General features: G+C 35.6%; 1 protein-coding gene across 10 annotated transcripts in view; it reads left to right on the top strand.

Moving 5' to 3' along the window:
- The window catches only part of BAZ2B (bromodomain adjacent to zinc finger domain 2B), a 128,087-nt gene that overhangs the window by 22,357 nt on the left and 92,829 nt on the right, over nucleotides 1–12,901 (top strand). For 9 of the 10 annotated variants that reach the window (XM_084523952.1, XM_084523955.1, XM_084523949.1 and 6 more), the window contains exon 2: nucleotides 10,929–10,967. The exons of the other annotated variant lie outside the window; for it this stretch is intronic. The gene's annotated coding sequence lies outside the window, so the exon portion shown is untranslated. The remainder of the gene's footprint in view (nucleotides 1–10,928; nucleotides 10,968–12,901) is intronic. 10 annotated transcript variants of the gene reach the window in all.

Genomic DNA, 12,901 nt, shown 5'->3' with positions numbered 1-12,901 from the left:
TTTTGTTCTACAATGTTGTCAGTGGTTTTTGTTCAATAGTACAGTGGAAGAAGTTTTCCAATAGTATGGAGAAACACCCGTATGCAGTTTCTGTTTCTTTGAGTTAGTGGTTATTGTAATTCCTTTTGCTGTGGGAAAATCCTAGTGCTATTTTAAATATAGCTAAATATGTGTTGAAGGAGAGAATTGAAATTTGTCAGAAGTGTGGAATTCTGTGACCCATTCTGGTCTTCCAGGTACAAGGAAGATGCGGAGCTACTGAAGAAAGTCCAGTGAAGGCCACAGAGATGAAGAGGGACAGGAGCACCTCTGCTATGATGATAGGCTAAGAGAACAGGGACTATTTAGCCTGGAGAGGAGAAGGCTCAAGGGGGTTCTTATCAGAGTATGAGTTCCTGATAGGAGGGAGGCAGCAAAGAAAGCAGGATTGGTCTCTTCGGTGGTGTCCAGTGACAGGACAAGAGGCAGTGGGGACAGAGTGGAACAGGAGGCTCTGTTTGATCATCAGGAAACACTTGTTCATTTTCACTGTGTGGATGATGGAGCACTGGCACAGGTTGCACAGGGAGGTTGTGGAGTCATCTTCCTGGAGATCTTAAAACACCCATCTAGAATGTGGTCCTGGGTACCCTGCTCTGGGTGGCCCTGCTTGAGCTGGGGTTGGACCCAATGAAGCCAGAGGCCCCTGCTGACCCCAGAGCATTCTGTGAGGAAAAGTATGCTAAATGAGTCCAACTAAGAATGAATCAGTTGTACCTGTAATACCTTCCTAACCAGGTATTACAGAGCCATGGCATAAATGACACTGTTGGCTTAAGTTAAAACAGTACGTGATGGCTATTTAAGGGAAGGGAAGTATTTCCTTATCAGAAATACGGTTGTTGCATGCCTGTTGATTCTTGTGTAGCATGCAGATTCATGCATCTGGCTCTGGTTGCATGTTTGCTTCTTGGTTTTCTCAGCGCCTGTATTTTGCTTGCTAGCAGGGGGTGGAGTTCTCTGTTCCAGGGTGTTGTGTAGTAGGCTCAGCTACTTAACTCTAGCAGGGTTTTGTGGCTAGGAAGCCCTCTGAACCGGATTTCACCCACCAGCGTAGGTTTTCTCAGGTCATGTATCTTACACCTGTGTTTATCATGTGATCTGATAAATCAGCTAAGTATGCCTCAGGGCTCTTGTTATGTTCCTTGGCAGCTGGGGGCTAAACAAATGAAGGTGTCCGTTTGTGCTATCATTTTTTTCAGTGATACAAGCTTTTACTTTGCATTTGATAAGATTGATGGGTCATGCATTGACCTGTGTGAAACTTTTTTTCTTGAAAGCATAATTGTTAGTTCAGAGTTGGTGTTCTAGTTTGATAAAAACATGTTTACTAGTTTCCTTTTGATGGTTGTAATTCCACCTTTTAGTAATCGATCTCTATTTCTTCACATACAAGGAACATACAAAGCGATATATAAGCATACGGTGATTTTGAAAATAAGGAAAATGAGTGTTTAACAAGGTAGGGAACAAAGGTAACATTCAAGTTAGTCTACAATCTTCAGTACCTTTTTTTGGTCAGTTCAAGTGAAGTGAAGTTCAGAAAATAAATAGTACAAAGAAATAAAAGTGCAATCTGTCAGTAATAACACCTCATTTTTACATCTTTGTTTCAAAAAGTAATGCTGCCTTCATTACACATATAAGTAGGAAATGTACTGTATGATTCCTTATCTTGTAATTTTCACTGTGATTAATAAGTGCAGTTTTCCAATGTAAATGTAGTAGAGACATAAACCAGTACAGTTTGCTACAATATTTGTTATTTAAAATATTTTACTAAGCACTATTAAATGGGAATGAAGATGGAATATTTGAATTGCAAAAGGGTTATTTTATCATCAGCTTCTTCATATCCTATTATATTTTTCTTAAGTATTACTAGCGGTTAGCTTATATTAGTAGGTATTTGTTAATCACAACTCCCTGTTTCACTCAGACATGAATGTGTTTCTTCTGTAGTAAAACCAGCAGACTACATGGTTCTTGAGGACAGAATTGAAGACTACATATCGTGAAATATAGAAGAGGGAATCTGACAGTATGTTCTAAGGATTATGCAATATGTAAAAGAAGTGTTGTGCTCTGTTCTGTTTTGTGTGACAGATGGCAGTGCAGGAGCCTGTGTTTGTCACCTGAAAAGGAAAACCAAGAGCTGTAATCTCTAGTGTTAAACAGTTTCAGTTCTCTGTTGGTTGGCTCACCAAAGAATATGTGTATTTGCTGAACTTGGTACTGTGCTGACTTAGTTTGTGGTGATAGCAGAATATTCCAGTCCCTAAAGTATTACACTCTAGTGCCTAAAGAAGATAATATCTTGGGTGAGGGAATATAGAGTTGTAATGGATTATATGCGATCTGTAACCTGTATTTGTAGGCAAAACTTGTCTTCCAGTTTCTAAAATGCTCTTATGGTTAAATCAATTCCTGTTTTTTTCTTTTTTTTTTTTTTTTTTTTTTTTTTTTTTTTTTTTCTGCTGTGCCTATAAAAATGTATGGAATGATACATAGTATATAGCATCATATTAGCAGTATGTAAGACTTTCTTTTGAAAACAGTTTCTTTTTTTCTAATAGTCCTCTGACCAATAGGTTTTTAAATATTTTGCACCACGTTTTTTTTTTAAACATTTCTGTTGTGACTTGTTTTTGAGCTTTGTGAAAATATATTGTGTGCTTCCTGCTTCAGATCATGTAACTTAGGTATTTCATCTGAAAAATGTTATTTTTTTTGTATGTTTCAGGCATCAAGAGAACAATTACAAGTTACATGTACCTGTAAAAAAAGTATCTGTGTTTCTGTCTTAAAAAATACTGCTTCTCTGTTAGATTTAGATTGACTCTCTAGTGTGGGACACAGTGAGGGTGATCTTTTCATAAGATCATAAGATACTTTAGGCTGTAAGTGCCAGCTGATCGTATGTGCCTTCAATGAAACATTGAGAATCATAGAGACATTTAGGTTGGAAAAGACCCATAGGATCATCAAGTCCAACCATCAGCTTAACGCTATCAAGTCCAGCACTAAACCATGTCCCAAAGCACCATGTCCACATTTGTGTCTCAGAAAATAACACGTATCTCTACCCCCAGTGGTTAATATTTTAGACTGGCTAGTAGTGGAATATGCAAAATAATTACTTTATATTTTCGGCAGACATGACTGTCTGTGTTAATACTGAAGTTGAGTCTTCCTGTTCCATCCCTGTTTGTTGCAGTTGATGAGATTCTAGAACAAATATGCAATCTCAATATAACAGTCAATTTTTAAGCAGAGGAGAAAAATAAAGTCCCTCCTAATGCATAAAAACTTTGGCTTCTTTGTCATTTAACTCAAAACTGATGATAAAGTAAGTGTGAAATGGTAATTCCTTTACTAGAAGAACTTCATAATTCTTTTCACCTTTTTATCTTCCATTGATCATGATGGCAGGAGGAGGAACATTGCTGTATTTTTACTGACTGTTCCTCTTTTCAATTTGTATTGGCATGGCAGTTGGAGTTGTTAATCAACACGTCCCCACTGGCTAGAGAACGGCCTTGACATCGTTCTTCTTATCTGTCAAATGTATGGAAGTGACACACATGGGAGGTTATACGGAATGGCCAGCACTTTTTACTCATAAGTGTGCTTGGCTTATCTCTGTAAGTGCCGAGTCAGAAGCATTCTGTCATGTCTGTGCAATGTGGGAGTCAATGAAAACTAATTAAAGGATGCAAAAGCCTTTCAGCATTTTTAGATGGGCTTTGCCAAAAGATCATTTTTTTTTTTCAAGTCTTGAGTCTCGATCAAAATTCCTAATCATGATGTAGACCGTCTTGTTACTGCTGACATCGTTGCTTTCATCTATCATAACAGGGAAAGGTCCTGATGTAGAAAGGTTCATGGCCTAACAATTTTTGATGTGCTGACAGAGCTTTGATAAATAAAGTCTCAAACTTGGAGTTAAGCTTTTGTGGCTTCTTGCACTGAAAGACAATTAAGCTTGTTCTTCACATAGTTTTTATATAGATTTTCAGCACTCAGAAATCAGATTGTGTAATTGCTCCAGTACCAGCATGAGAATTGTTAATAACATTTTAAAAATATTTGAAAATGGTCAAAGAAATAAATTTAAATTCACAAAGGTTTAGGGGGATAGATAACAATTCAAAGACTAATAAGGAATGTCTGTAGAAGGTGTTTACTTGACCATTATTAGACAGTCTTATCTATGTCTATGCAAGTGGATCCCTGGGCCTAGAGAATTGCATGTAAGAGATGTCTCCAGCTATGTAGATCAAATTACTTTAATAAAAGAAAGAGGAACTGTGTTCTAAAAGCCTCAGTCTTACAATTTGTGGCCAGTTTATAGTCTGTGTGTGCAGTGTTCTACCACCTGACGGTCTGACTTGTGTGCTTCCTCTATGTCACAGATATAGTTTGCCTACTGAAGAAAGCAGGGGTCAAAGGGTTTCTGTGGCTTCTGATTTAATAAAATAGTGCTAGCGTATTCCCAAGACAAATGTGGCTTCTTGAGACTAGGACAATCATAAAAATGGGCAACCTCCATATTTTTCTGCTCACAAAGTGATTTCCTAATGAAAACTAGAGAGGTTATGTATGTAGTCTGCTTCCATGGAGATCTTCGGAAGCTGCTTGGACGTGGTCCTGGGCACTCTGCTCTGTGTGTCCCTGCTTGAGCTGGAGTGTGACCAGATGGATCCAGATGTTCCCTCCAACTTAACTGTTCTGTGTAACTGCCCTGACCAGTGTCATGCTTTTTTTTCTTTTTTTTCTTTTTTTTTTTTTTTCTCATCTGTGCTTTGCTTTCCCTTTACCAGATCTTTTCAAATTTTCCCCTTAATTTCTTTGTCCTTTGTTTCATCTAACTTTTTATGCTATTGTTTCTTCTCCCCTCTTTATTTGATATTTTTAATCATTAATTGCCCAGAAGTATTTTTTTGGGGAAAAAAAAAGTCATTTATGAGTTCTACAGATTTGAGACATAATTGTGCAGCAGTGTTGTTTTCTGCGTTATGGTCTAATGATACCTTATCCAAGAAAAGGTAGCAGAGTAGATGAGTGATGTTTAACTGTATCAAACTAAAATAAGAGATTTTAACGTTTAGTGCAGAGGAACTTTCCTTCTGATTCATTTTCATAGAATGTGCTTACCAGCATAGTTGTATGTAGCCTTGCAACCAACAATAACTTCTCCTGATGTAATTGCAACTATATTCTAAATTGCCGTTAGTGTGAACAATAGCTTTGCAAGGTGACTGGCTACTCATTGATCTTTTTCATTCCTTCAGTTCCAAGTGTTTCAAAGCAAACCTAACAACAAAACAAACAAACAAACACACCAAAACCAAAAAGACCTGCAATGACTCCCTCCTTACATGAATTAATTAGAAGTTTGTATTTAGTTGTCAATTAATGAAAGTTACCTGTTTTGTGTCCTCATGTTGACAGAAACTTCAGAGTTGACTGTGTGCATGTGTTTTCCTTAAGTCTTCCAGACTACTGGAATTTGACTGCAGTCAAATTCATTCCTTTTATGTTCTCTCTGTTTTTCCAAAGTTAGGATTTAGGTAAATGCCTTCAGTTCCTGCTGCTTCTAGTAGTTTGTCGAATGCAGGTGACGAGTGCTTAGTATGTGATACAAGAATAGTTTAAGTGAGAAAAGAGGGCATTCTTTGTGAAGAGATGGTAGATTTTTCTTCTTCAAACCTTTAATGGAATAAGGACTATATGTACACTTGCAATTGAGTGGAAGAACAGGGAGATCTTAAAGCAGTTTGTGGTCTTGAGTTAAGGTTAGAAGACTTTGGAAATTGACAGTATTGAAGACAGTTTGCTTTTTTTTTTTTTTTTTCTTCCCTGCTTTTCAAGTTGTATTATTCCTGTTTAGAAGATACAGCAAGAGCTGTGAAGAGTTTAACCAACAAACAGTTCTGCATGGCAGAACGATTATGTGATTGCTGTGTTTTTATTGGCTAACTTATTGCCTCAATGAATCATTAAATTCAATGTGAGATCTCTGGATGGGATGCTTTTTGTGCACTGGTTTTAATTATTCTCTTATATCATTATTCCTTTATGAACATGCTGATAAATCTTCATTTGGAATACAGCATCTTTCTACTTCTTTTGTTCCAGGATTATTCATGTTCAAGTAAACAAAACTAAAGTAGGTGACAAGAACAGATTGAAAGGAATTCAGAAACTTACAGGAGTTGTAAGAACTTAAACTAATTTAAGTTTAACGTGACGAAAAATTGAGAGCTTGCATACTCCTGCCATCTAGCCCACAAACTAAAAGAAAAAACAGCAGCGCGTACTTCCATTCTGCAGTAACTAGAGTGAATGAAAATTGTTGGAGTCAAACAAATGGAGTTAAGCTGATGAATACTTCCAGGCTGAAAAACTGGAGTACATGAAGATGAAAGGAGGAGGCTGAATTTCAAGATGGTGTTTGATCACTTACAAAAAAGATTGCATGATGTGGAATAGGAATTTGATTTGATCTGGGAAATCCTTTCCAGTCCAGTGCTTAGTGCTAGTACACTGCTTTATAAAACTGGGGAGGTTGGAGGAATTGCAAACAGGTAGATCCCAACTATATAAGTTTTTAAAATAAATTTTACCCGGAATCTAAGCTATAAGAGAAAGCATTTGGTTTCTAGTACTTAAATATGTCTTCTAATGCCCAGTCTTCACTAGCACTAATAGACACATTGCTGAAATCTGCTACTGGAATATTACTGAACTCCTGTTGAACTACCAGGTTCCAAAATCACAAAGAATATTTTTGCTTTGGCAGATAGCTTCTTTATAACAAAAGGGTGTTTCACAGGTTGATGTATATTGAGATGAAATAATTTGTATTTTTGAAACATCATCATTGGTTCTCTACATTGTCTGTATTAAATTGGTCAGTACTGTTTGCTGTTCCCTGTTGTTTTTCTTACCATGTCATGGTTTTCATATATCTTATTAATCAATTGAGGTGAGTCCAGTGTTTTCTGTGGTGAACTTGCCCATGTCATTTTGTCTACCACCTAAATCCCAGCTAGAGTCCATTGTGATTTGGGGATGCAGGCAGTAGGTAAGTGGAAGATGGTTTTAAAAATGTTCTGATACTCTGTCAGTTGTCTAAACTTCCAGAGTAGACGAGTCTTGAACAACTGATGAAAACCAGGAAAAAATAAAGCTTAAAAGCTCAGGTTCTGTGAACCTTTGTTTACAAGGTAACTAGAAAGAGTACAAAGTCAATTTTTAAAAGGAAAAAAAAAAAACGTCTTTTGTAGCATGTTTATATTGGAGAAAGAAGAAAGTTGCAGTCACAAAGGAAAACAAAAACTTCTCGTTTGGGAATCTAAGTTTTGATTTAGTTGAGAAGATGCCATTGCCAGAATGTAAACCAGTTATCCTACTCTTGCATTTAAAAAAAAATAATAATTAAAGAAAATACTGCAAAGTGATAAATAACAAAGGTGGGAATTCACCCTACCCACTGTCTTCCCACTTAATTCAAACCTTAATTAGCTCTGTTTATATGCTAATATTAAGCACAGGAAATTTTTTCTTTACTTTGTAAACATTGAGGTAATAACGCAGAAAAAAGGATTAGATGACATTCAAGTTTTGCATAGTTAATAGTCAAATTAAGGGAAAAAATTGCCTATCCACTTTAACTGTCCCTGCAGTGATAAACAATTTGCACACCTGTGTGTCTGTATAGTCTATGAAACACTTTGATTGTGCTGGGTTGACAATGGGAAATCTGAACATAAAAGATGAAGTTTACAGTCTGCTTCTTCAGGCGTTCTTTACATTTCTGTTCTTTCTTTTAAATATTTGACTTATCTCTACTGAGTGTGGAATGTTGACTTTCTGTCTTTTGTACCTTTAGTAGTTTATTTTTAAATTTGCAGTAGCATTTTATTTACATTTAAATATAGTTTGCTTTATACTTTGTAATCAGTTTTAAAATGAAATCTGGAAAATAAATCACAATTATTTTTTTTTCTGATGGACCTACAATAAGTGGAATAAAAGAAGTAATAACACGGAGAAAAAAAATAGTTGCAAGGAGTTATATTACTGCAGAGTTAAGTGGTACAACCTGAGATTTCCATGTTTGTGTGTATGCATACTTGTCTCAGAAGAAAATATTTAGTCTGAAACAATATTCCTTGGTCCTCCTTAATACTTCTTTATTGCGCAGAAATGGTAGTGTTTTGTAACTTCCTTAAGTTTGTGCCATATCACATATTCATTGTTGAATTTTAGCTCAATTTTCTGCTTGGTATAGTATTTGTCTACCTAAGGCAGCTATTTACTCTGTGCTTTGGACAGTAGGGCCAAAACAAGTCTGTATTCTTTTAATCAGGGAAAAGAAAAATTTTGGAATACTTAGTGTTCAATTGCTATTTATAAAGATAGATGCTTCTTTTGTGTCAAAATATTAAATTTAAAGCTTCAGTATTGGTGTATATGAGTTTAGTATGAGTTACAGTGTGAGTTTCAGTGCTCATAGTCACTTGTAGTCATGTTTTCAAGAGCTTGCTGTATAAATAAAAGATGAGGCTCTTTTCTCAATAATGATTTATGGCTGTTTTTCGTTCTTTTTCCTTTTTTCTTTTTCCTTTTAAATGGTTTGTCTTAGAAACCTCAATAAACAGAAATCTGGGTTCTTCCTTGTGGTTGCTACTAAATAGTTCTCATATTTTCATTTTATCCCACTAGTGCAAACTCTTACTTGGTCAGCTAATGCAAATTCAGTTTTGAGTGAAGCAAACCATGAGGATGGCCTCTAGAGGAAAGAAGTAACAAGCACAAATGTGTTTGGAATAACTGGCATGGCATTTAGTTATTACAGCATATGTATGCTGGCGATCAAGTTGCACAGTGTTCTAAAAGAACTAGCAGTAAGTTTTAAACTGAATAGTAGAAATGTGTTATAGGCAGCTGTAAAATACTGAGGTAAAACCGAGAGCTTATCAAAACCCTTATCAAAAAGATGTGCAGTTATTTCTACCTCAAATACTTAACTTGAATCAAGTTATCTAATCCATTCTATTTGGGATGATCAAACTTCTTGCATTTTGTAGTAGGAGTTTAAATTAATTTTGAGTAAGGTCTGTTATGTCCTAAAAGGAGCTGCAACACTGCCGTGGCTGAATCCTGCTTCTCTTCTGCATTGGCTTGGAAACTTGTTCAACTGCAAAGTGAAGAGTGAGGTGACTTGATCAGATGGAAGATGTCTCTCCAGGCTACAGACTGCTTTATTGCAGTACATCTCAATCTCCATTATAACTGGACGTTAAAGAGAAGTGTTACTGAATTCCTGAGAGTGTGACCAATACATTCAGATGGATTTTGATACTGTCAGAATATAGCATCGGTCAGAAGTAATAACATGAAAAGGAAAAAAGAAATATTTTCAACTGAAATGCTGTCAGTTAAAATTCACAACTGGGTAAAGGAATGCTTCCGTAAGATGTGGAATCTGGTTCCTGAAAACGTGTACAAAACTTAGGGCAGCTAATGCTGGTGTTTGCAATTGACGCATCTTGTGCAGAATCCTGAACTAGCTTTGAATTGGCTTGTGTAAGGGTCATCAATGTAGAGGTGGTAGTACGTGACTGCTCAGGGGCTGAAGGAAAAAGCAGTAAATAATTGAATATTCTCCTTTAGCTGTGTTATGTGCTGCAATAAGATGGTTAAGTAGTGTTAAGTGTAGCTTAACGTTGGCTAAAAATAAGGTGAGCAGTAAGTAGTGATTGTAGTGTGAATATAGCCTATTTATGGGAGACTTCTTTGAGAATTTATCAAGTGGTGTCATCTATTTTGTTTTGAGCCTTGATTTTATGAGAAGCTACATGTCTTGCTATAATTACAGTTTTCGAGGAGTAGCCTGAACATTGTGTTTATGGTAGCCCAGTTTAAGATTATAGAGCATATGGATGGCGTGGACTTCATGGTATCACCTTCCTTGCCCCCATGTGTGTTTCTTATATGGTCTGACTTGTTGTCCTTTGTGATATTAGTCCTCTACCTTTTCTCCACCATTTCTTCATGTCTTTGCATATAATATGCAAATGTCTGATTAGGTCTTGGAATGTTAACCAAAAATTATCATACTATTTCCTGACCATCTCTTCTTCTGATCTAATCTTCAATCTGTTACTATTAGGAGGTTTACAGTTTGGAAGTCCAGATTTTTGCTAGTGTGGCAAGTAGTGTTCTCCTGAAATGTTTGTATTTCACAGGTTGCGTCTGTTACACGCTGTATAGCAAACAGAAAAAATATGAGCTGCGTGTTTACAATTCAGGGAAGAAGGCGATCCAAGTGCTGAAAACCTATTTTTAGTTTTAATTTTTCGGTGACATGTATTCATTTTGTATTTAAATAGAGATGCTTCTAAATTCTCATTGCATGGATAGAATTTGAAATGCTTGTGCGTAAGAGCGTCAGTAATGGAATGAAATAGTGTCTCTGTATAAATGAAATTGAAAAGGCCCATTGATTTCAGTGAGGATGGAATTCTATTTGCATTTTAACAGAAAGATTCCTTTGACTTATTGTGTACATCGAAGGGGAACATATTGTAATATATCCACAGTTGAGTACGAGTGAAATAGATGCACATATTTAAACAGCTGATTTTAACCAAAGAGTGTGACTACATAACATTTGCCTTAAAGTATTCTTGTTTTAATGGCTTCATATTTGGGTGTGTTAGATAATTACAGAGTTTTCAGTGTACTCAAAATATTTTATAGTTTTTTTTTTTTTTTTTTAAGAAATTGTAATGTTCTGTTGGATGTGTCTTTGTCCTTGTAAAAGTTACTTGATGAAAGTATGATTCAGTTGATCATTAATTGTCTTCTGTTTGCAGCTTGCAAAACAGCAATGTCACAGAACTGAACACGTCACAGTAAGTATGCCATAGCAGTAAGCATTCTGATAATTTTCTGAAAAGCACAAATCATACTGAAAAAAGTAAAATGTTATATAGTCTATGGTTTAGTGCCAGATTCTGCATCCAGGTCCTGATTCAGCAAGTCTTTTTTAGATTTTTAGTTCATATGTGTAATTACGTTTGTGACTTCAGTCTTAACCATTGGGTAGGTCTTTAATCAGTCCATGGTTGCACTTTAATAGCAAGTGATCACTTTTATGTAGGAATGAAATATAAATATGGTAGAGTGTAATTTTCGATGTCTGACTTAATGAATTGAGAGATTTTGCTAAGAGTTTTCATTCCAAAATCAATTTTACCAACCTAAAGAAATTATTTTGAATGCTCAGAGATCTAGTATAATAATTTGCAACATAGTGAATATGAATTATTTTATCAATAGATAGCTTATTGGACTTCTAGGAATTGAAGAATTTTGCATTTGTATCAATTTACTTTTTTTTTTTTTTTTTTTTTTTTTATCATTAGACATAAGCCCTTTTCCGTACTCCATTCCTGTGCTTTAGGCAAAGTTAATGGTGAAAACTAAAATAGGTACAAAGACATTTAAACAGAAAGCCCAACTAGCAATGCTTAAGTGCAACTTCCAGGCACGTCTTTTTACTTTCATTGTACTTACTGTCAGACAAACAAAGTAAGAGAAAGAACTCTGTGTAGCTTTGAAATGATTTTTTAGGTTTATAGTTTTGGTGCTTCTCAATTAACCATTGATTCTTCATACATGTCTGTGGTAATACACCCTGAAAATTGAAAAGAAGGTAATTAACTTTGTAAAAAAGATACTGTAAATTATGTTCAGTGATGAGGTATGTCATTAGATCGATCCCAGACAATGTTGTAGGGTACTGTGGAGTCTTACATTTCAGTAGAGACCTTCAGTCACCCGTCCTAGAGGTAACTTTATGATCAGTAAATTTCAAATGTGCCCTGACAACAAGGTAAGAAAAGAAGGCTCAATCAATAACTTTTAAATACAGATTAAAATACTTTTTAGGATTAAATTTAAAAGGCTCAGGTTTTCAAATTACTTCAAGTTTCATGCTTTCTGTGCTTCATGCTTCAGAAAGAAGTTACTAATGGCACTATATGTGACTTGATACTGTATTGAGGAGAATACAGCATCTGAAGACTTCAGGGAATCAATAAATTCATTTGGAGAGAGTAGATCTGTCACATAGGAAGAAACATGTGTTTTTAAAGGTGGGGAAAAAAAGACGTGAAACTTGCTATAATACAGTAGTACACCGTCTGCTCCGTAGGGTGAGCTAGTCGTAATGAAAAAGCTTTCTCTTCACAAAAAGCTGAAACCTGTGGTTTCATTGTTAATGAGAACATCTTTACTGAGGTGTACTGAAGATGACACTTAATTCGAAGCCACAAATCTCAAACGAAAGACTATTATGTTCTCAGCTACCCTGTGTCTGAAAAAAGCTGTGAAACTTTCTAGAAGAAGCTTCCAGTTTTGCATGTTTGGGTTTGGGGAAGAAGTAGGATCTAACTAGTTTTTAAAGCTACTGTTATCTTGGGATTTAAAAATCTAGAATGGCTAGCTTTTTCTGACTTGTGATGTCTTATTTTTAAAAAGAATGTAATACTTTTCCTTGAGAAGGAGATTTGTCCCCATTGAAAGTACAGATACACTTGACCATTGCTTCAGTTGAAAATTAATTTTCACACAGTACTTGAGATATGATATGGATAACACTATTAATTCTCTTTATAGTTTTAAGTAAACAATTAATGGCTATAACTAAACAAGTGGTTTAAGAGTAAAAAAAAATCTGCTGAACAGAAGGCAGTGTAATGTTTAGAGTAAATGCGAAGGAAAGAAGAGTTCTCAGAATCTGAACAGTATGATGATGGCGAGTTATTTTAATGGGTTATGTTTA

Source organism: Aythya ferina (assembly GCF_964211825.1).
Source record: "Aythya ferina genome assembly, chromosome: 6".
NCBI classification, from domain to species: Eukaryota; Metazoa; Chordata; class Aves; order Anseriformes; family Anatidae; genus Aythya; species Aythya ferina.
This window is presented reverse-complemented; position numbering and strand designations above follow the sequence as displayed.